The sequence below is a fragment of the Apium graveolens genome, chromosome 5 (assembly GCF_009905375.1).
Source record: "Apium graveolens cultivar Ventura chromosome 5, ASM990537v1, whole genome shotgun sequence".
In the NCBI taxonomy this organism is placed as follows: Eukaryota; Viridiplantae; Streptophyta; class Magnoliopsida; order Apiales; family Apiaceae; genus Apium; species Apium graveolens.
The window spans coordinates 142,009,253-142,025,514 of record NC_133651.1 but is presented as its reverse complement, the minus strand read 5'-3'; positions in this window follow the sequence as shown (position 1 = coordinate 142,025,514).

Sequence of the window (16,262 nt, the reverse complement as noted above, 5' to 3'; positions counted from 1 at the left end):
TTTATTGCTAAACAATCATTAGAATTGGATATTCATCTTAAGTTTTAAAACCAAGGATAGGCTGCTGATTAGTCACACACTAACCCCGAGCAAAGCACACATCACAGCTCTAATTACTGGATCCAAGGCACACATTGGCCTAACTTGACCATTGATATGGTCTGACCACGAATCTGGTCCATAAAAAAAACTATCCAATTCTAAAGTAGTTCAATATGATAAACAATATAATTCGATAAAATAAGATCATAATCAATGATGGTTAAACACTTGAGTAAAAATGTAAGGAAACTCATGGATATCACAAGGGTATATCATGGTATGTATAAGAAACAATTTTTAGTCTGTAAAAGGATCAGGTATTAGACAAATAATGATTTTTCAAGGTATAGTTCTTTGATGTTATAAAGAATGGTTGGAGTATAAAAGTTTATGTGTTTTCAAACAATTTTGTTCCAGTGTTTGATGTTTGGTAGTTATACATTTGGGGAGTAGTATCATATTTGTGTGATTTGGTATCTGAGGATCAACAAAGGATGGTTTACAAAGAATAAAGCTTACGGCTTAAGATCAAGAAAAATCAGGGTTCAAGGGTAAATAGTTTAAAGCACTTGCAAAATAAAACATGAGTTATTTTGAATAATAACGACATGTTATGGAACAGTTCGAAAATATTTGCGATATATCTTGAATAAAAGTTCAGAAGTACTTGCCTTACAAGGCTTTACAACTATTACTGATCAATTCTGAGCCGACTCTGTCGCTCAGGCTTTAACGTCCGACCACTAGATCCCATTGGATTCGACTTTGACACTCAGGTTTTTCTGTTAAAACTCTATTGAGCTCATCGACTGACCACTAGGTTATCTTTAGTCCATTGTCCACTTTCGGTTTTCCGACTAGAACCTACAGGGTCGAAATACTTTATGTTAGATACCCAGTTATGCTTGATATATCCTCGCTAACCACCTACCCATATGATAGCATATTCCGACTCGTAATCACTCATATTATAATAACACAAACAACAATTAGGGTTCACGTTCTCGAAATCAGTTCAGTGTTCATTTTCAGAAAATACGTATACTCGTCATTGTATGAAATTAGGGTTACTGAGTTTTGGACAGAACATTTACCACAACATACAATCAAGTTCGTATAAAGTATAAGTATATATATTCACTAAACGTCCCGATAATTACCGGATAAGCTCCCGCATTTCCATAGTTGATTTCCCAGAAATCGGGCAGCGTCTCCTTTTTTTATCTGACTACCCGTCGAAACATCAATTGACGTCAAATTAATTCACAACAACTACAATGACAACCCAAATCACAATACAAATGCACGAATCCCAATCACCGATATTATTCAATTATTACTATTATTCGCATTTTATATTTTTATTCATATTAGGACTCAGAATTGGATCATCACTGTCCACCGTTGGCTCACCGAGGGCGATAAAATTCGCGGGTTCCGATACATCGGACATCCTTCGCGAATTTCATCGATTTATAATAAATTTTAACACGCAATTATCACAGAATTCATCACAAATTGATTGCAACTCAGCAATTAAAATTATTTTATTTATTTCTTAAAGCCACGTGTATACGCGTAACCAATAGAGAAGAAACCAGGCCACAATTAGAAATAATGCAAACGGCAACAGAGCAAAATAACAAAAACAGGGACAACATACGCGCCACCGACCAAGCTGCCACGCCTCGCCGGATTTCGAGAGGCGGCAACAGGACGGGGCACAACAGGCACACAACACCCAACTGAATATGCATGTATATACACATACATATACAATCAAGCAAAGAAAACGGGACTAGTGAACAAAACCAACTGGAGTTGGACAACCGTGGCGGCAGCAGTGAAGACAGAGAAAACAAGGAGGAACAGGGGAGTCACCAACCAACTCGGCGGCAACTCGCCGGAAGCCAAACGGAGAACCGCAACAGAGAAACTACGGGTGGAAAAGTAAGAAATAAAAGCGAAAGAAGAGAGATGATGGAGAGAGAAGGACGAGAGAGACGAGAGAGGCGAAGGATCGAGAGAGATCGAGAGACAAGCTATTGTGCGTGCCTGTGTTTTTATTCTTTTTTTTTTATATAACAGTATGGACGTGTAATGTGTAGGAACTGGGCAGGTGTCCTGATATGCCACGCACCCCCTTTTTTTGCTAGCAATCTCAGTCCAAGCCCCGAAATTTTGCGTTTAATGATATAATCCTGCAGATGAATATTTATCAAAATAATCCGAAAATAATTCTAAGATTCTTAAAATATTTGGAATTTAATAAAATAAGATTTTTATAATTTTTAAAGCAAATTTTAAAATGAGCAACATGCCCGCAATTCATAATTAACGAACCGAGCTGCATTTAAAACAAACTCAGAAAATCATGAAAATAATCTTAAAATATTATAAATATCCCAGAGTAAATAAAAACGCAATTTTCATAATTTTAACACAATTTCTGAAATGCCACTTATACCCGCTTTTATCAATAAAACGAAACAACACGCGAGTAAAATAAATCCCAAAAATTACTCAAATAATTTTAAAATTCTCGAAATATTCCAAACTTAAATAAATTTGAGTTTCATAATTTTTTGAAATTTTCTAGAATGAAATATGGATTTTACAAATAAAAGCAATCAGAACATCATTTAAAGATAGATAATTAATTAATAAAATATTGATTTCTCAATTTTATAAAATCTTAAAAATAATTATTGTAATTATAAAATCATAAAAACAATTTTAGAGACATTCCAAATATTTATGCAAATAAATTTGCACTAAATCCACTTTTGAAAGTGAAAACAATTCAATACGACTCCATAATTAATCCCACGGACAGCCCGATACACCATAACTCACACGTAGATAATAATCAATCAACACATAGCTGTCAAAACCAATACACATATTTTATTTATTTAATAATTTCCATAATCACATATTTAAATAATTCAAAAATAAACGAGTCGTTATATCCTTCCCCCTTAAAAAGATTTTATCCTCAGAATCTAGCCTAACTAAACAAGTGAGGATATTTGTCAAGCATATCTTACTCTAATTCCCAAGTAGACTCTTTTACTCGAGGATTTCAAACGTACTTACTATGCATATACTCTCATTTCCAAGAACTCGCCTTTAACGATCAAGAATTTTGATCGATCACTATATGCAGAACAAACTTGGACAAGACCCCATTGGCTCCTAATCAATTACTTAATTCAAATTAGATACTTATCGCTTTAACATTAACAAGCAAAACACATTATATGTACACACTATTGTGACGGTAACATCAACTCCTGAACAACTTTCTACTCAAACTTAACTAGTGTCTTTCAAGATGAAACTTGTACTAACACTACTGGTCCTATTTCTATACTCATACTCTCTCTTGATACAATTTCGCCTTCATTTTTTGTCTACTTCAAGCTGCTTCAATCAATATCTCTATGCCCTTGGTGTGCTGAATCAACTTAGAATTTGACAACTTCCTTTCCTCCATTTTATTTCAATAAAGTGGGGACCTACACTTGCGTCCACATAAGGCTTGGTAAAGTAGCATTCTAAAGCTGACATTGATGATAAATGATCATCCCATTTTTCCTTGAAATTCAATCTCTCAACATACCTTATATTTCATGAATCGCTTCCTCACTCCGACCCTTTGTTTAAGGATGATAGGCGGTGCTCATTTTCAACTTAGTATCCAAACATTTAAACATCTCTTACTCTTTTCCATTAGTTACGACTGAAAAGTAATCTCATATATTCACTTATTATCACCTTTAGGTACTTGAACTTTATATTCCACTCTTTCCAATTCGTTTACATCCAATCCTTTCTTTCTGCACAAGGCATCTGTTATCATATGGATTTATTTAGGTAGTTGTTAACGGATTAATCAGAATCTTTTATTAACCTCTGTCAAAATTTTATACTTGAAGTCTTACATATAGCTACTTTCCTTCTAATCTTTGGGAAAAATCCTTGGGCATATCACACAGACTCTCTTATTCCCTGAATAGGTGAACATGTTATCAATAAATACAATTCACTTATCTGAGTACTCTTTATATAACATGTTCCTTAATTCCTTATAGACAACTGATACACTTGTTATCTCACATAATATCACATGAGCTTGCAACTCATAACTCACTTTAATCATAATCTCTGATATATTCTCAGGTCGGATCTTAAGTTAATCCTCGAAACATAACACACTTCAGGAATTAGGTCTCGTAAGTAATTAATTCTTTGTAGGGATAACTTATTCTTATTTGTTGTTTTTTCCAACTCCCGATAATCAGTACATAATCTCATAATTTCATTCCTTTTCTCCATCAACATCACTGGTACACTTTACAATTCGCTTCTTCTAAAACCACTCCTTGGTCCGCCTTGTCCACTAGGCCTCCAATACTTCGCCTTAATTCTTTGACATGCCCAACACTTCCTAGTCCATTTTGAAATTCCCTTGTTATACCTGGTTATCACTATTTTTCTTTAAATTTCCGTATATCTTGGCATTTCTTCAATAAATTAAATACTTTATATTGTGAATTCCTTGTGGGATCTTATTTATTAGTCCTTCTACTTGTAGCATCCAAGTGCTGGAAGAAAACCTAGGAATATCGTGATCGTTCTTCTGGGTGCATATTCTTCCTCTTACTAACTGTTAACATCATGATCCATTATCTTCCCTTGACATCTCCTTATCTTTTCTTAATAATTCTTACTGAAAGGTCATACTACCCATCCTTGTTTCCTTGGTATTATATATCTGACTTTCAACTCCGACTTCTAGAATTCCATAGATAATTCTTCTGGTATAGTTTCTATGTTCGTTCTCTCCTTTTTTTCTTATCGCCTGCCTCTACATTTGCTTTTCCTCGTGAGTACATACTTCAAACTTTTATGGTCCGTATAGATCTTACACTTTTATCCATACATATCATGTTTCCCAATCTATTAAAACAAATATTACTACTGTTAGTCCCAATTATGAGTATGATACTTCTGCTTATAAGGTTTCGGTTGTCTGGGTGCATATACAATAACTTTATTGTGCTGCAGCAACATACATCCTACTCCCTTATGAGAAGCATCACTTTAAACTACCAAATTTCCTTAATACCTTCAAAGTGATAAAGTAGGTGCTATAACCATTCTTTCATTTAACCCCGCAAAACTTTCTTCACCCTTCTCCATTTCATATCAACTTCTTCCTTTTCCTGATTAGCTTTTTCAAAGGTATTGCAACTTTCAAGAAATCTTGCACAAATTTTCAATAATAATCGATCCATGGTGAAACTTCTTACCTTCGTTGATGCTTTTGGTCTTTCTTTATTCATAGTAACTTTAATTTCTACTGGATCTCCTTTGGTCTCCTCCTTACTGACTATTTATGCTTTCTACCATCAAAACTTTCACCTTGTAAATTTTCCATACAACTTCTTTCTTCTTCAACTTCCCAGCTATCATTAAATACTTGCATGATCCTTCTTTGACTTTAAGTAACTTAAATACAACTTATTCGGATCTTCCTTTAAGATTCTGTTCATCAAGTTTATATATTACTAGTATATCGGTTAATCCAAATGGCAATACTAGAATTTTATAGCAGCAATACTTAGTTTTGAAAATTATCCTTGATATGTCCATAGGTTCAATCTCCAATTGATAACGCCCAAGTCTTAAATCAATTTTTAGAAAGTACTTTGCTTCCTATGTTTGATCAAACAAATCAGAAGTTCGAGGTAACAGGTACTTACTCTTGATAGTAAACTTATTGAGCTTTCTTTACTCAACGTATACTCCCACACTTCCATTTTCTTATTAAAATTAGTATTGGTGCACCTCATGGGATACATTGGGTCTAATCGCTTCTTCTTCTAGCATCTCTTGCCTCTGCTTTGCTAACTTCCTCATTTTAACTGGTGCCATTTTAGGTAAAGCCTTGGTCACTGGCTTCGTCTCAGGTGCTAAATCAATCGCGAGCTTCATTTCTCTATTTGGAGGAAATATTGATAACTCATCTGGAAACATATCTTGAAACTCCTTAATTGCTATAAAATCTTCAAATTTTGTTTGCTTCTGACTTTTATTTATCTCATAATCACCATAATGCTCACATCTTGATCACCGTAATCACCGTTAACAAATTCTTTACCCTCCTTCTCCCTTTATACCTCATCATATTCTCATTTAACGTCTTCAGGACTATCTCTTCATCACGACGGTTTGTCTAGGCATCATGCTTAAATGATTAATCCATTCCTTAGAATAATGTCAAATCCTCTTATCTCAAATGATATTAATTCTTCACAACTTATTGCCAAAAATCTCAATTCCACCATTGGTACTTACTTATTTAACAATTACACGCTCTTAAATTTGCTAGTCCTTTAGTCATAATCTTATCAATCCAATGGGGTAAATCATCTGATCAACAATACTTTGGGGGAATAAAAAATCAAGTTGCTTCCACATCTCTCAATACTTTAATGCATAAGGTATTCACCATAATCATCCATGTCATCACGTTCGTATTCTGAATAACATATTTCACAGGAAAATCGCATATTCTCATTCTCGAAGACGTATTCCTTATTGGAGTAGATTCCCTTGATTCTTAGTGCATCCCTGACTGGGTTAGTGATTTACAATTCTCGCCATATGCCCTTGTTTACTTTCCATGCGTGAGAGGTAGATGGAACTTTGCCCTCTTGGTCCATAATACGTTGATTTCTGTTTGAAAAACTTTTGCAAAGAATGACAGTACGACGAAATAACTAGAAGGATTCACAATTTTAATAAACTTAGAGTTGAAAAGAAAGAAGAAGTAATGATTTAAATATGAATGAGACAACCACATTAGTACTTAAGATGGCCAGTCTTTCGTACCATATGACATATAACACATGATTAGGTGGCGTCCCACCCGACTCTTGGTCATCCCGACAAAGTGTCTCACCATAACACTGTTTGTCCCAATCAGAGAGCAAAACTTGAGGGGAACAATTAAATTTGAAAGGAATACAATATCCTCCTTTTTGATATCCTCATAAGGAGTTTATTAAGAAAAGAAGTTCATACATTTTTAGGAATTAAAAAGGAATATATGTTGTTTTATTGAAGACAAGAACGATACCATTGGTCACCATCCATATTTTACTTGTACTCATTTTTCGAGCTTGTTCTATCATAATGGCGTTCTTACCAGATAACCTTGAGTTTCCTCTTTTTAATTTAGAATAACCACGAATCATTCAACATAACGATCCTTTTGTTAATAGTATTCTTCTTTTTGAAAAGTCTGGAAATCTTCCCAATCCTTTTTGATCATGCCCAGGCTCCTTTTAAATCAATGAATTCTTTAAACTTTAATGGTCTCTGCAACTGGATGAATAATTACTCCGTACGCGGATTCTTTTATTAACCTTGTCAAATAATATTTGCACCTTACCATTAGGAATAATCAACTTTTTCACAATTGCGGATCACTTTATTCTCTGAATTAACAATACTAAGTCTAAAATAAGTTTCCTTCTAGGTAATCCGGGTCTTTTAACAAACAAGAAACTCAAGTAGTAACTTGACAACCAATGTTTAAAACTTATTTTATTCAAAAAGGCTTTTAGAAATTTTGTAAGGAAAAATCTTTTTCGAAAACTTGTTAAAAATTTTGAAAATCACAAATCTGGTTGTCCTTACTATATGAGTTGGTTGTTGTCTTTCCTTCTTATAACAAGGTACCAAATTAAAGAAAAGATCACATAAAGATCCATTTACTTCAATCTACCCTCTCTCCTTTATTGGGTCCATTTTCCTTAATCGATGAAAACTTCAATTATTGTTGTATGTTATTATATTCGTGGCTTCACATCAACACTTTCATACTGGTAATGCTCTCGTCATCAACTTTGCAGTCATTAAGTAGAACATGTTATCCAATAGTCAACAAGTCCACTGACGACACATCACATTGTTACTACAAATATATCACATCGTCATAACACCATTATCTAACTCCTAGGGAAGCTCCAGATCCATACTCTTCTCTAATTCTCTTTCAAAACTCCTTCTCACCTCTATTAATATCTCATGCAATTACCATTTGCTGTAGCTATCGAATCCATCCTCATAAATACTGTTTCTCCATAAGATAGGTTTTAAACTGAGGGCATAGAACATGGTGTAGAGTAAACTAAAGAGATACACTCACAGCTGAATGTCCAGTGAAACAAGAATAAACAGATGGAGGTTCTTGAATAGGTAGTCTCATATCAAGAGTTGGTGGAATAGCGTAGAATAGCTTGAAGAGGTGCAACTATCATAACAGAAGGTAATAACATTAATACTGATGAAAGAACATGTTAGTCCCTTAACAATATAGCAAGAATTTTGAACTTTTTCTTGAAATAAAAGTGTTCAACTCGATTATATATATATTTGTTTTGATTAGCACAATGCGGAATATAAACTTTAATGAATCAAAATAAGAGTAATTAAAAACAAGAGTCTTTAAAAACTTTCTGGTGGATTTAAACAATTCCACCAGAGATATATTTAATATATCGAGAGGACTCTGTGTGCAGAAATGCTCACAGCTGCTTATACAAAATAGAACTACTAAGAACACAGGAAATCCTGAAGATAGTGCTTACAAAGATTTCTCTGTGTTTGTTTCTTAGCTCTCTTAGTTGTTTTTTTATTTGCTACTCTCTTGGTTTATATATTACCAAGATTACAAAGTCAAAAGAACTGAATAAATATAAAATCTAACAGTCTTGATCTTTGCTGCTTTTTGTCCTCTATTACCCAGTTAATGGGCTTCCACAGTGTGTTTGTATCCAACTCGACGGCTGTGTGTCAGCTTTCACTGTTCAACTGATGTTTGAATCTTGATATGATCATTCGTCGACTTTCGGATCATCCGTCGATGACTTACTTGATCATCCGTCGACTGCTATTTTAAACATCCGTTGAAAGTCATTTGATCATCCGTCGAAGCTTTGTTAAGCATCCGTTGATAGCTATTTTGGCACTTGACTTCATTTCACTTATACAGAATTACAAGACATTGCTTATGTATAGTTAATCAACCTATTCTGCATATCTAGTTAAAGTCAACATGACTTATATACTACTACAGATTCTATACAAAGGTGTATACAACACTGTGCTACAAACTTATTATTACATAAGCTACTCACTCGATGGATAATAAGTTACTCATCCGTCGGGACTAAAACGAGTTATCCGTCGGGACTATAATTCTTATCCGTCGAGTGCTACATTATTTCACTAAGTAAAATTTACTTAGATGTTTTGTTTAGGTAATCATCAAGTACACAACATATTCACAACAATCTCCCCCAATTTATGTCTACTGGAATTGTAGCCATAAATTAAGAGATACTTGATGATAAAAAAACATCCTAAACATATATCTTTAAAGATAAGTAGATAAAACTGAGAGTGCTTCAATTTAAACAGGATATACAAGGTTTGGCTCACAGTCAGTTCAAGATGCTCCTCTAGCCTGAGCATATTTTTCTAGTTTCTTGAAGGTCTGGATCTTCTTCCAAGCTTTCTGTTGTTTTCTTCAATTTGATTCTGGAGCTGTCTGTGGAATTCTAATTCATCAGATTCTGAGAGATCTAACATTTCTTGTATTTCCAAGAGAGTCTCATTGCTAGAGATACTCAATTGGTCTTCTAATCTGAAGAATCTTCTCACACCCTTGTCATCCATGAATTCCATCAGCCAGTAGGGCCTTAAATGCACTCTTCTCCCTGTGTATGGGATGTTAACAGTTTTGGGTAGTGCATCTTTGGCTCTAACACTCCTTAACTCTTCAATCTTCTTCAATACTAATCTTCTTGAATTCCATCAGCCAGTAGCGCCTTAGATGCACTCTTCTCCCTATGTATGGGATGTTAACAGTTTTGGGTAGTGCATCTTTGGCTCTAACACTCCTTAGCTCTTCAATCTTCTTCAATACTAATCTTCTTGCAGTTACATTAAACCCAAAGTTTTTCTTGAAGAATGAATAGACTTTGATCAACACAGCTTGGCTTTCTTGAAGTATCATGTGAAGAGGCCACTGAATCTCTCTTCCTCCTTTGTACTTGAATACCAACCTTTCAGGTAGGTTTCTATATACATCAATTGCCCTTACCTCATCCGGCTCCTCCAGATAAAGGTTTAGGTCTGAGAATTCTTTGATGTCACACAAGTACAAGTAGTCCCCCTTGTTGATCTTGAGTTGAGCTTTGACTACTGCCTTGGATTTGAGAGGTGACAGCTTCACTTTCTTGACTGCCCTTGATTTTGTCCTTCTTGGCTTGGTGAGAATTGGCAAGTTAAAGTCAGGAATTGATAATTTATCCCACTCTATTGGCTCATCCTTTGGCACAATAGGCTCTCCATGTATGTTCCTGTAGGGGTCCACCACCCTTATGTCTTCAAATACCACATAGGGCTTTGATGCTTGAGTTTCAGCTTTAGTGGATTCCATTGGAAATTGATCTTCCAATTCCTTGTTAACAATATCCAACTTTCTTTTTGTTCTTTTAGCCAGTTCTTTCTTTCTTGGAGATTTCTTCTGTTCTTTAATCTTCTTCTTTGATTCAGTAGCTTGAGTTGGTTGAGAGGGAATTTGTTGAGAAGAGTTCACAGCCTGTAGCTTGGTCAAGATAGCAAACTGTTCTTTCTTTTGTTTAGACTTCTTTGCATCTAGAGTAGCTTGCCTCTTTTCCTGCTTCAATCTGACTTTTTATTCTTCCTTTGCATGAGCAAATTGTGGATGTCCAGCTACCACACAAATTTCCTTCCCATTTCTGAATATCTTTGCAATTCTCTTTCTTGAGGCTGAATCAGCTGGATCTTTGTAGAGGAGAATAGATCTTGACAAAAGCTTCTTTTCATCAGGCTTGGGTGTCTCATACACAGTATCCATAGGGTTCTTCAAAGATGACTTTGGATAGTTTGCCCTTGGTTTAAGAATTATCTCAGCCTTTTTAGTCTTGATGCGGGAAGATTGTCCTTTCTCCAGATAGTTCATGCTCATCTCATTCACATTGATTGGCTTGACATGAGAGTGATGGATGGCTGACTGATCTGGTTCCTTGACTAATTGAAACTTTTTCTGTATTTCCTCATCAATCTATTTCCAGTTGATCAGAGTCAACTCTTCTTTATCAGCATCTTTTAAATTTGCTGCTGCTGCATTTATAAGATCTATACCATCTGCAACTGGTGGCTTGGAGATAGTAATTAAAGGTACAATTACTTTGCTGATTTGAACTAAAATGTTCTCCCCCTCAGTTGGTCCTTTCTCCCCCTTACTTGATTCTCTCTCCCCCTTTTTGTTATCATCAAGTGGAGGAGTTAGGCCTTGTGCTTTAGCCAGTTGCATGAGAAGATTTGTCTGAGTCTGTTAATTTTGAAGAAGTAGAGCCACTGAATTCTCAATAACTTGAACTCTGGTCTCCAGCTTGGCTATCTTCTTGTCAGAATCTGATTCTCTTCTCAACCTTAGTAATAGATCATGTATGGTACCATATGGCATTATTGAATCCAGCTTCTCAGAGTTGTATGTCTTTAAGTCAGCTATCTCCTTTTTCAATTCATCCACACTGATATTCTGTCTTGAGTGTTGGATCTTCATTAAGTGCAAAGAGTCTAGATGAGCTTTAAGAATAGCCTTGATACCAGCATCTGAAGCTTCCTGAAGGGCTTGCTGAATAGCTGTTACTTGTTTTACCAATGACACCTCAAATTGTCCTGGTGTAAATTCCTTTGCCCATGCCCATTCAGGTAAACTTAACGCAGAACTTGGGCCTTCAGCTCTCCCTAAGTTCATGCTACCATTCAAAGAACTAGAGTCGTCATCATCAGAATTTACTCCAAATTCTTCAGATGGCTCTCCAGCTTGAGGAGGCATCCTGTTTACAGCAACTTTATCTCTTTGAAGAGATTCTGTGGTATGCACTAAGTGCAAAGTCTGCTCTGCCTCCATATTGCCCTGAGCAGCCAACAGTTGATAGGCTGAAACAGGGTGAGTAAAAGTGTTAGCATCCAAGGAAATGTTATCAATTACAGCTTTGTAATGTTGCTGAAATTGTCTTTCCTTTTCAGCATCATCGACAATCATTGACTCACTAGCAATGGCTGGTTCCCTCCTTATTTCTCCAGTACCTGCTTTTCTCTCATGTTCTCTCTTTTGTTGCATCAGGGTCTCACCCTGGCTCCCCACCCTCACACCCTCACCTTCACCTACTAAGGTGGGACTCCTCTCACTCACTTTTTCCAATCCTGAATGAATGGATTGCTGAGATTCACTCTTTTCCTCTCCTTTTGCCTGGGAGCAACCCAGCCTCTCACTCAATGCACTCTCCTCTCTCAATCCTAAGAGTGATTGTATTACCACCAAATCTTCTGCACTTGAAATTATTGAAGTTTGAAGTTGTGCAGAGACACTCGACGGATAAGTGATATCCGTCGGGTGAGTGGTAAAGCTATCCGACGGATAACTGCTGTTAAGCTTATCCGTCGGGATACAATCACTACTCGACGGATGAGCAATATCCATCGAGAGAATGGAAATGAATGAGGTGGGAAGAGAAACTATTGTTGACTCTGTGTTGATTGAAGTTATTTGAGGCACAGATGTCACAATAGAATCAGAAAGAATTGGCAAGTGAGCCAACAAATCATCTAAAAGATGATGCCCACTTGCACTGGATTTTGGCTTCCCCAACAGGGTTAAAGAAGGTGAATCAGGAATTGAAGTGTTTATCATGTCCACTTCCAGTGAGTTGGTTGGTGAGTATTGTGTTTCAGTAGCTTCTATAATGAGAGATTTTGGCTGTGACTCCACATTTATTGGAGCCACATCAATCTGAATTTGAGAAGGTGCAGGGACTGTGTCTTTAGCACCAGTTTGCACTAATTGTGTGCCCTGTGCATCCCCAGTTGTTTTGGATTTCTTCTTTCTAGTGTAAGTTTGGTGTGAGCTTGTGTCCCTAACCCTCTTGGCCTGTGCTCTTGGATGAGAGCTTTGTTCAATAGCCACATCCTTTTGGGAGGATGCAGCTAGAAGTGAGCTTCTGTCCTTTTTAAGCACTGCAGTTTGTTGGGAAACTGCAGTATGGCTAGGCTGGGATTCACTCATCTCTCCAACCTTATCCTTGGGGTTTCTTTGATGTTCACCCATTCCCTCACCTATCTTACCCTCCTTCACACTCCCCTCTTTGGCTTTGGTAGATTTTTCAACTGGTACCTTTTGAGAGATACCAGAGGGAGTTTTCTTTGATTTGGATTTGGGAATTGCAGTTGTTTTGGCAGCTTTGGCAGGCAACTGTTTGGTCATTTTCACAGTTGCCATAGCTATGCCTGAAGTCAAAGAAATAGAAGAGATTGGAATAGTTGAGGGTATGGATAAACTTACCTTACTTACCTGAGGTGTCAGCATTACAGGAAAATAGAACATTGGCACATCCTTGTGATGGTTGGCTCTGTTCAAGTCTGCAATGATTCTTCTCTCTTGAACCCAACAAGCTAATTTGTTGTTTGGGTTCTCAAGTTCAATCTCTTGACAAAGATGGTTAGCCAAAAGCATAAAAAATCTAGCATAGTAAATATTCTTTCCTCTTTTGGCTAAATCACCTAATTTAAAACCTAACTCATACACAACAAGGTCACTGAAATTATAATATTTGTCTGTAACTAGCATGTATAGCATGTTAAGCATGTAAATGTTCAAAGAATCAAAATTACTAATTTTTCCAGAAAAGACTTTAGTTACTACATCACACAAGTAACTCCATTCCTTCCTAAGACCTAGTCTTCTAATTTCACTTAGTTTTGCAGTAGGATGTGCATAATGAATGGAATTAAGCATATTGACAATATCAGTGTCAGTGTGTGGTGCAGTTACATTATCATCAGGAATCTTGAAACATGCTTTTATTACATCACTATTGATACAGAAATCATTACCTTTGATGGTCAGAGTGATGGTTTTGTCAGTAGAGTTGTAGATTGCTGTTGTCCACATTTCCTCAACAACTTCACAATAGATTGTGGGTGATTCCAGCATAGCAAAACTTAACTTGCAGTTCTTCACGAAGTCCATTATCTTATGATAGTCTTCAGATTGCTGAATCCCCTTATTGACCAAGGCAGTGAAGTTGTTCTTCTCATAGATGAACCCAGTCTGTGACATGATCTTTACTACGGGTGCCATTGTTAGAGAAGAAAAGCTTGAAAGAGAATGAAATAACACAGTTGAATTTGAGAATGATAAAAGAAAATGATTAGAATGATATAGGCTTTTATACTTTGCTCAAAATCAACGGATAAAAATAATAAAGAGAAGTAAATTACCCAATAGAAATTTCCTAAAATGACCATTTTAAAATAAACTTTAAAAATTCCACCCATTATCCGTCGTGTAATGCTTATAAACTGTAAGTATACTCGATGGATAATGTTCAGGGAATTAACGGTTAAGATTTAGACACTTCGACGGATGAGGATAAAATGTTATCCGTCGAGCTTTAAAATATTCCAGAAAAGTAATTGATTTTTATTTACAATTTGTATATCGACGGATGACTCAACCCGATGGATAATGGTCATCCGTCGAGAGACAAATTTTGACTCAGCCAAAATTTCATCCAAGACTAAAAATCAACTAAATTTCTGGCTTCTTTTCAACTTGTAAGAATAATTCAGATAAATTCAAGAGTAATTAAGCATACCTAACTCACTTACCAACCTAGAAAAGGTGGATTCATCCAGTGGCTTGGTAAAAATATCTGCAAGTTGCTTCTCACTTGGAACAAAATGTAACTCTACAGTACCATTCATTACATGTTCCCTTATGAAATGGTACTTGATGTCTATATGCTTTGTCCTTGAATGTTGCACTGGATTTTCAGTGATGGCAATTGCACTTGTGTTGTCACAGAAAATAGGAATCCTTTCAACTTGCAAACCATAGTCTAGCAATTGATTTTTCATCCATAAAATCTGTGCACAGCAACTGCCAGCAGCAATATATTCAGCTTTAGCTATAGAAGTAGAAAATGAATTTTGCTTTTTACTGAACCAGGACACAAGCTTGTCTCCTAAAAATTGACAGGTTCCTGTTGTGCTTTTTCTATCAATTCTGCAACCTGCATAATCTGCATCTGAATAACCAGTTAGATCAAAACCAGAATCTCTAGGATACCAAATGCCAAGGTTTGGTGTTTCTTTGAGATATTTGAAAATTCTTTTAATAGCTATCAAATGAGACTCTCTAGGATCAGCCTGAAATCTAGCACACAAACATGTAGCAAACATTATATCTGGCCTACTGGCTGTTAAGTACAGAAGTGAGCCAACCATGCCTCTATAACTTGAAATATCCACAGACTTTTCAGTAGTGTTTAGTTCAAGCTTAGTTGCAGTGGCCATGGGAGTTTTTGCAGATGTGCAATCCATTAGATTAAACTTCTTTAAAAGATCAAAAATATATTTAGTTTGACTAATGAATATTCCATCACTAACTTGCTTAATTTGTAAACCAAGAAAGTAAGTTAGTTCTCCCATCATACTCATTTCATACTTGCTTTGCATCAGTTTGGAAAACTTTTTACAAAGTTTCTCATCTGTAGAGCCAAAAATAATATCATCTACATAAATTTGAACAAGTATGTTAGAGCCATTCACATTTCTGAAAAATAAAGTTTTATCTACAGTACCTCTTGTGAAGTGACTTTCCAAAAGGAACTTTGATAAAGTGTCATACCAGGCCCTAGGTGCTTGCTTCAGTCCATAAAGTGCTTTCAGTAGATAATAGACATACTCTGGGAAATTTGGATCTTCAAAGCCAGGAGGTTGACTTACATACACTTCTTCCTCCAAATCTCCATTCAGAAAGGCACTTTTGACATCTATTTGATAGACTTTGAAATTGGCATGGGCTGCATAGGCTAAGAAGATTCTGATGGCTTCAAGTCTTACAACAGGAGCAAATGTTTCATCAAAATCTATCCCTTCTTGCTGACAATAGCCTTTAGCAACCAATCTTGCTTTGTTCCTTACTACTATGCCATTTTCATCCATCTTGTTTCTGAATACCCATTTGGTGTCTATTGGATTCTTTCCTTTAGGCTTGGGTACCAGCTTCCATACTTTATTCCTTTCAAATTGGTTTAGCTCCT